Genomic DNA, 7,933 nt, shown 5'->3' with positions numbered 1-7,933 from the left:
AAGGATGAAGTTGGCTTAGACCTGAGAAAGTTAAATCAGAAAGGTATGGGACATTTAAGGTAAGGTAAGGTAAGGAAGGGACATTTAAGATTCACTCCCCTCCAAAAAATGTTTTCCAACTTCAAGACAAATTTCACTTTGAATCCTTAGATAACCTTTGATAATATTGATTAATTGATACATGGCATTCCTAACCTATCCATCCATTTTCCAAACCGCTTATCCTACTGGGTCGTGGGTGGTCTGGAGCCTATCCCGGAAGCAATGGGCATGAGGCAGGAAACACCCCAGGATGGGTGGCCAGCCCATCACAGGGCACACTCACACACCATTCACGCACAACTATTTAGCAAGTCCAATCAGGACAAGTAGGCAGCATGTTTTTGGACTGTTGGGGGAAACCAGAGTACCCAGAGGAAACTTCACGATGACATGGGGAGAACATGCAAGCTCCACACAAATGTGACCCATGCGGAGACTCGAACCCGGCTCCCAGAGGTGTGAGGCAACAGTACTAACCACTGTACCACCATGCCACCCCCTAACCTATCCATCCACTAATAATAATAATAGATCAGGGGTCTCCAACTCCGGTCCTGGAGAGCTACTATCCAGTAGGTCTTCTGTCCCCTTCTGATGAGTCACACCTGTTCCTAGTATTTACCTGAGAGTAATTACCTCATCAGAAGCCAGGTAGGATAGAAACCATACTGGATGGTAGCTCTCCAGGACTGGAGTTGGAGACCCCTGAAATAGATACTTTATTGATCCCCATGGCGAAATTCTTTTTATTCCACCCCCCAACCTGCTCTCTGTAGGTGAGAGCAAGCTTGCTGCCAAGGGCAGTCACCCATAACAGTGCCCTGGGAGCTGGAAGTTTAAGGACCTTGCTCAAGGACTTACAGATGTACTGAGGTCTAACTCGTACCGGTGACTTTCCCACTGAGCTAAAAACTGTCACCTACACCTTCTTCAAGATTCCTGAAGAGTGCTGATTTCCACCCATCACACTTTTTAATCCAAGTCAACCACTCTGTGACACCTGGCCCAGGCTAATTAAAACAGGCATCATGTATCCACTGAGGTGTGCCAGATGAATAGTTTGATATTTTATTCTCTGCCTTTCAGCTGAAACTGTCCCAAAGGCATTACATGCGCCAGAATGCCTGGAAGCTGAACACTTTAATGTCCAAGGCATGGTTTTTTGGATCTGATTTGGTAGAATATTCAGTCAGTCAAATTGTCCACAAAAATTAAAGTATTGCTGGACAGCTAAATTGGATTTTACTGCAGGCAGTCGGGGAGATGGCATATTGAATAATAACAGCTGATAAATTAATTTGAGGAAGGCAATGGTATGTTTAAATACTCAGAATCTCAAGCACTTCTCCCACCCAGTGATCATTCTTTGTGGAAGCAAACACGTAATTAGTGAGCGTTTATTTTTGTTGGTGGGGTTCACCATTTAGGTTTCATAACAGGTGATTCACAGAATTTTGGATCACATTCAAACGCAAGCTGAGTGGATACCCTGCTACTCCTGGGGTAATGCTGGATGCTCAGCACATCTTTGCTGCACGCGTTTGAATGATAAAAATCCAGTTTTCTAAATCCCACATCTGTGTCTCATCCAAGCAATATTCTAGATATTGTTCCTTCAGTTGTACTGAGCTAAAAAAAAAATTCAATAAAAGTACAAGGGTAATCTGGTTACACTAGATTAGTTCATTATTTGTTTAATGTTGGAATGTTTGAATGATTACCTTTTTTTTATAATGTTGTTTTTATTTTTGCAGACCATACGTCACTTTTCTTACGTGTGACTGGAGGGGTTTCAGGATTATAATTGGGAAGGATAGATCTGTTTATTTTTTATTTATATTATTTCAGATGTTGCTGTTTTGTTGTGTGACACCCCTGTATTTCTTATAACAGTTAATCAGTGTTTGTGCTTTTGAAGTACTGTCGGGAGTGTTTATTATTATTGTTTTTACATAACTATCCCCTTGGTAATATGAATTAATCCATACCCCAGGCTCAAAGGGAAAGAAAGCCTATTTTTCTTTCCTTTCAACACATGGTACATGGGTAAAAGGTATATATGGTCTGATCAATATTTTATTTATTTATTTTTTACTTTGTTATATTTATAGGAATATTTCATTTTCTTTAATGTTTTAGTGTTAGGGTATTAATTGTGTTTTTACATGCATTAGCAGGTGCAGAGAGAGCTAAGAAGTACCTTGTTAACTTATTTGTAATCACTGTTCAGGTATGTGCAGTGTTCATGTTTATATAATGACATATACATATATATGACATATACCTTAACATGGCATTTTTCTTTTTTTCCTTAGATATGTAAATGTATGTTTTTTATTATATATTTTTATTTCTTTACTATGTGTATGTGTGGATTGTTAGTTCCCATGGTTTTTCTTTGTCCTTTTCAGCACATGGTACGTGGGTGAAAGGAATAAACCCATAATAGTTGACTTGCTTGTGTCCGTCATTCTTTGGTAAGAAAAAAATCATCACAACGCAGACAGAAGTCTGCTTCATAAACATAAGCAATAATTCCGTCCATCCATTCTCTGAAACCGCATATCCTATTCAGGGTTGCAGGGATTTCAGAGCCTATCCTGGAGGCTACAGGCACAAGGCAGGGATCAACCCAGGATGGGGCAGCAACTCTTCACAGCATAAGCAGTAATTATAACAGAAAATTCATTTTGCTTCTATATAGTAGAACATATAGTGCTATTGTAGTAAAGCCATGCTGAAACATACGGGGAAACAAATTTGCTAAGCAAGGCTGAATAACCAAAAGATCTGTCCTGGGGGTATAGGACAAGAGAGGCTCATGTGCAGACATGGGAAATGCTAGATATACAGTCATCTGAGAGAGGGCGTATGACACTTATGGGATTCGGTATCAGGAAGATCGGGCACACGGAACCACACAGGAGAAGAATCAAGCACTAGGGAGAAATCAGGGATATTGAACACTCGGATACTGTGCATAAATTAACAATTGCTCACAAGGAAGAAACCAGCTACGCCAGTTGAATAGGACTGGCAGTACCCATCTCCCTAGAAGCGTCTCCAGGCACCTGAGGCTGTCGCTTTGGAGGACCTCCACAAGGTCGAGGTGCTGGCCAGTCCATCTGAAACTTATTTGTGAGTATGTTACTGCAAATCATAACCAAGCAAAGAATATGACCCACCTTGCTTGCCAAGGATTGCCTGATGTACTCAAGACTTTTGTGATCAGTTAGAATAAGAAAGGGTATTACCCACATCATAATTACGGTGGGTCTGAAACATTGAGAGTAGAATGCACAAAGGTGCATTTTGGGTAGAGTACCTATCTGTTAGGACAGGACTGTACCTACCCCAGTATTGGTAATGTATACCTGTACCACAGACACTGCCTGGGTAAGATCGGGCTTCCTGATTCCGGGTATGAGTTATAGAACAAGAGTTGCAAATCAAATGTTGCATGATAGAACTAAGGTTGTGAATGAAATGGTGGTAAAAATTTGCCACTATTTTTTCTCTGGGGCTTAGGCCAACTAGAGATAGCCTTAATCTTGACCAGATTCCAGATCCACACCTATACTACACCTGGGGACAAAATATACCCAAGGAAAGTGAGTGTTATGGACGCAGGGCATAATGCAGGCAGAAAAGATATGATGATCCACTTGCAGCTTTAAGAGAGAAAAGGGGTTTATTGGGGGAACTGAAACACACTGGGAACCACAGAAAAATAACAGGACCAGAAAGGATCAAAACAAAAACAGGAAAAAACATAACACTGATTAACAAATTAAAGAAACCATGATCAAACAACTAGGGAGCAGGACTAGGAAAACTAAGCAGAGTAACATCAGCACAAACATCCAATACAATGACTAACTGGAAAATAGAGCAGGAGTATGTACTCGTACTTAAATACACACAAGGCTAACAATACAATGCAGTACAGGTCAGAATAATCATGAGGCACAGGGAAACAGGAAACAGGTGGATCTAATAAACTTAATCATAGAACTAAGACTAACAAGGAAACTAAGGGGCTGTTCCACAAAGCGAACTAACCAAAAAGCCAGGCTTATTTCGACAATAACGGCTTAATTTTTCCAAATTCAGTTCCATGAACGAGGCTAACTTGAAGCTCCACTTAGTTACTATGTCAACATATGCTCTTGGACAAGCCTGCTCCGTGGCAGGTTAGCTGTGAAGCTTAGCTTAGCTTGATGAATATGATTGGACAAGCCATGTGATGTCACAGCACGACATTCTGCGGGGCTGGGATTATTCTAATGCTGTTCCCCCTCTCTCACTCTCTCTCTCCCTCACTCACACATATCGACCCTCCAATATAAAATTATTACAGATTACATGCAGGTGATTCCAATTACTCAGAAAGTTTAAAATGACAAGGAGTGCATTGAAGGCTTTTATATGAATAACCATGGCGTGCCCGTTTATTCATAATCCAGTTGATGAGGGAGCGCGGCTCATTCGTAGAGCTTTAAGGCAACAGGTTCCACAAGTACTTTAGCCCAGGATAGATCCGTTGCATTTTCTGGATGATTATTTATACGAGCGCTATAGATTTAGTAGACGCAGTATTGCATATTTGTGTCAGTTATTGGAACCTTACATTTCTAAAAACACATGTTGCTCCAAAGCCCTTATGGTCTTTGTGTATCGCTTTGCGTTACTTTGCCAGTGGTTCATTTCTGCACAGTGTGGGGGATGCTGAACATTTAAGCAAATCTACGGTGTGCCGTGAAATCAGGAAGGTTTACGTTGCGTTAAAGTCCTTTTTAAATATATTCATTACCTTTCCTGGCCACCGAGGAATTCTTGCCATTAAGGAAACTTTCTTTGGAATTAATGGTGCTGAATCTTTAAACATCTACTCATTTACAACACATAAATCATTACCCGATAAGTAACTGAATTCAATTTGTCAGGCTTTCCTAACGTCATTGAAGCCATTGACTGTACACACCTGAGGATAAAGGCTCCAGCAGGTCCAACAGAGCCTGATTACATAAACCGCAAATCATATCACAGTATTAATGTACAGGTAAGTACTGATATTACCTCACATTTATATATAAGAGGTGAAAGTGTAGTCGTCCAACAATATCAATGTATGTCATTACCATTTCCTAAAATGTTTCAGATGGTATGCACTGCTGAACATCTAATTTCAAACATTGTGGCAAAATGGCCATGATCAGTACATGATGCCAGAATTTTTCGCGAGTCTTCACTGGCTCAAAGCCTCAGACAAGGCAAGTCAACTAAAATTCAGAAATACACTATAGTTTATTATACTACAGTCTAATGTGTCTACGTTCATTCTATTATACAAATTTTTCCTGGTGTGCTGCTTGGTGACAGAGGGTACCCATGTCTACCCTTTCTTCTCACACCATATACAGATCCTGCAACACAAGCAGAAAGACATTTCAACCATGCCCATTGTAAGACAAGGGCACGCATTGAAATGACATTTGGACAGTTAAATTCCAGGTTTAACTGCCTGCAGCATCTCAGAGTTACACCAGACAGAGCGTGTGACATTGTAGTAGCCTGTGCAATTTTGCATAATGTGGCAATACTGCGGCAGGAGCGTCTGCCAATAATGATGCAGGATGAGCAATGGGAAGAGAGCATAGCAGTGGAAGACCATGGGACCATGGAAACTGACACTCCACACATACACATAGTAAAGAAATAAAAAAAATATAATAAAAAACATACGTTTACATAACTAAGGAAAAAAAGAAAAATTCCATGTTAAGGTATATGTCATATACCTTAACAGTGAACACTGAATTTAGACATTAAAGTGATGTTAACCACTTACATCTCTCTCCGATTTTTTAATTTCAAGCTTCAGTTTTTTTTTTAGTTGTCTATATTCAAGGTCTGCTTTTCGGACTTCTATTTCCTGGATCAAATACCTCTTGTAAATAGCATGGATATCTGTCTCATTAGAAGGAAAAAATAAGAGTTATTCATTCATTCTTATTAATTACATTAAATTTTTTAATTAAAAGTTTACTACATTCTTCCTTTGACGGTCTTTCAGTACATGCGGGCTGTGCTGATGAGGGCTGAGAACATTGCCCACCTGGTTCTTCAGACTCCTGTACACAGGAAATACTGCATGGGTTTATAAGGAAGAGACAAATGTTATTCGCTGCAAAATAGTTTAAAGTTCATACGGCTTGCATTTCTGAGCAAACAGAAACAGTTTCTTCATCCTCCTCTGTCGTGGATGGCCCAGCGATCTGCAAAAAGGGAACCTTTGTTGGTTATATTTACCATGACCACAATGCAATAAAATTCAACTTTTGTCAAATACTGTACAAAGTATGACATGCAGTGGTATGCTTATTGCTGTACAATGCCTGACTATAAGTATTAACAGTACAACCAAAGTAAAACTTTTTCCATTAGAAGTGGGATTTAACTTACAGAATTAACTTAAGCGAACAAAAACCACAATACATGACAGAATTAGCATCAGATAAAGGCATTGGACTGAAACATTAAATATAAAACCCACAGTTATTGCAGTTTATTAAAGTATATGATTAAATGCAATACTCACAACAGATTCTATACATTTTGAAGGCTTGAAACTGTTCTCATTCAGTTGTTAAATATTTTTACATCCATAACACAAAGATTACTTAAATCATGTTCTTACGCATTTAACCTGTGAGCTATTTTCTGCCATGCAGCCTCATAAGCTTTGATAATACAGCTTGTGTTCCCCTTTCTAGTTATTATATCTTTGTATTCCTCATAGGCTTGCAATAATAATTCTTGCTCCGCCTGGGAAAAAAACACAGCTCTTTCCTTTGCTTCCATTCTTACTTATCCAGCATCGATTAACAAGGCTGCCTTTTATATCGCGTGGACGCGCACAAGTCTCGCTTATCAAGCTTGGCTTGAATTAGCGGAGATTAAATACACCTGAATTTTGTTCGTGGAACTCAATGAGCCTGAAGTGAACTGTTTGGCTAGCTCAAGCGAGGCTATTACAAATAATCCTCGATTTTATAAGCTCGCTTCGTGGAACAGCCCCCAGGAAACAGAATCGAACACTAGGAATATAACAAATACAAGTAATACATAACCAAAGGCACAAAGCAAAAACCAAAACAGAACATAAACCACAAATTAAGAACAAGAAAATTTATAGAAAAGAATTACTGGGGAACAAAATCTAATAAATTAAAATAAACAGAGGAGGCTGGCCTCAAACTCATGACTAAAAGGTACATATATATGGTCATATACTCAGCCCACAGAGCCGTATGGCAGCCCAGGGAGTTGGGTGAAACTCCCTGAGGACTTGAAGGACAACAGGGAGGACAGTATGCAGCAACATCTGCTGGCCAAATAGGGAGGAAACACGAAAGGGTTGGGGAAATGGGTGCTGACCCTGGCTGGTGAGCCTGTGAGTATGAAACTCATGCTTCTCCAACTTAAACAAAGATTGCTCATAGAGCCACCACAAAACCTGCTGAACATGGGCTACATGATCACATAGAGAGAGTAACTACTGTATATAAGTAGGATGTCAATGTATAAGAAAAAGGCTTCTGCCAATTAAGTCCTGGAAGATGATATTCATGAAAAATTGGAATACATAGGGTTGTTAGTGATCCTGAAAGGCACTAATAACTTGGTACTAATAATGACCATGAGTGATCCAGTCTTCGAATCATCCCCCTCGTGAATCTAAATCAGGTATTAGGCACTCCATATGTTTATTTTAATAAATACTGACACAGATTGAACCTATGCCTTGGTGGCCAGGTATCAAGGGAAGATGATAATTGAACTTAGGGGTAACCTCATTCAAGTTGGGATAATCAATATGCGGATGCAA

At 39.6% G+C, this 7,933-nt stretch overlaps 1 pseudogene; it reads left to right on the top strand.

Annotated features, from left to right (window-relative positions):
* The first annotated feature begins 4,480 nt into the window (after nt 1–4,480).
* On the top strand, nt 4,481–7,444 carry LOC125718520 (putative nuclease HARBI1; annotated as a pseudogene).
* Nucleotides 7,445–7,933: the final 489 nt, after the last annotated feature.

The sequence above is a fragment of the Brienomyrus brachyistius genome, chromosome 1 (genome assembly GCF_023856365.1).
Source record: "Brienomyrus brachyistius isolate T26 chromosome 1, BBRACH_0.4, whole genome shotgun sequence".
Taxonomy (NCBI): Eukaryota; Metazoa; Chordata; class Actinopteri; order Osteoglossiformes; family Mormyridae; genus Brienomyrus; species Brienomyrus brachyistius.
The sequence above is the reverse complement of the archived record's forward strand: the minus strand, read 5'-3'. Positions and strand labels throughout refer to the sequence as shown.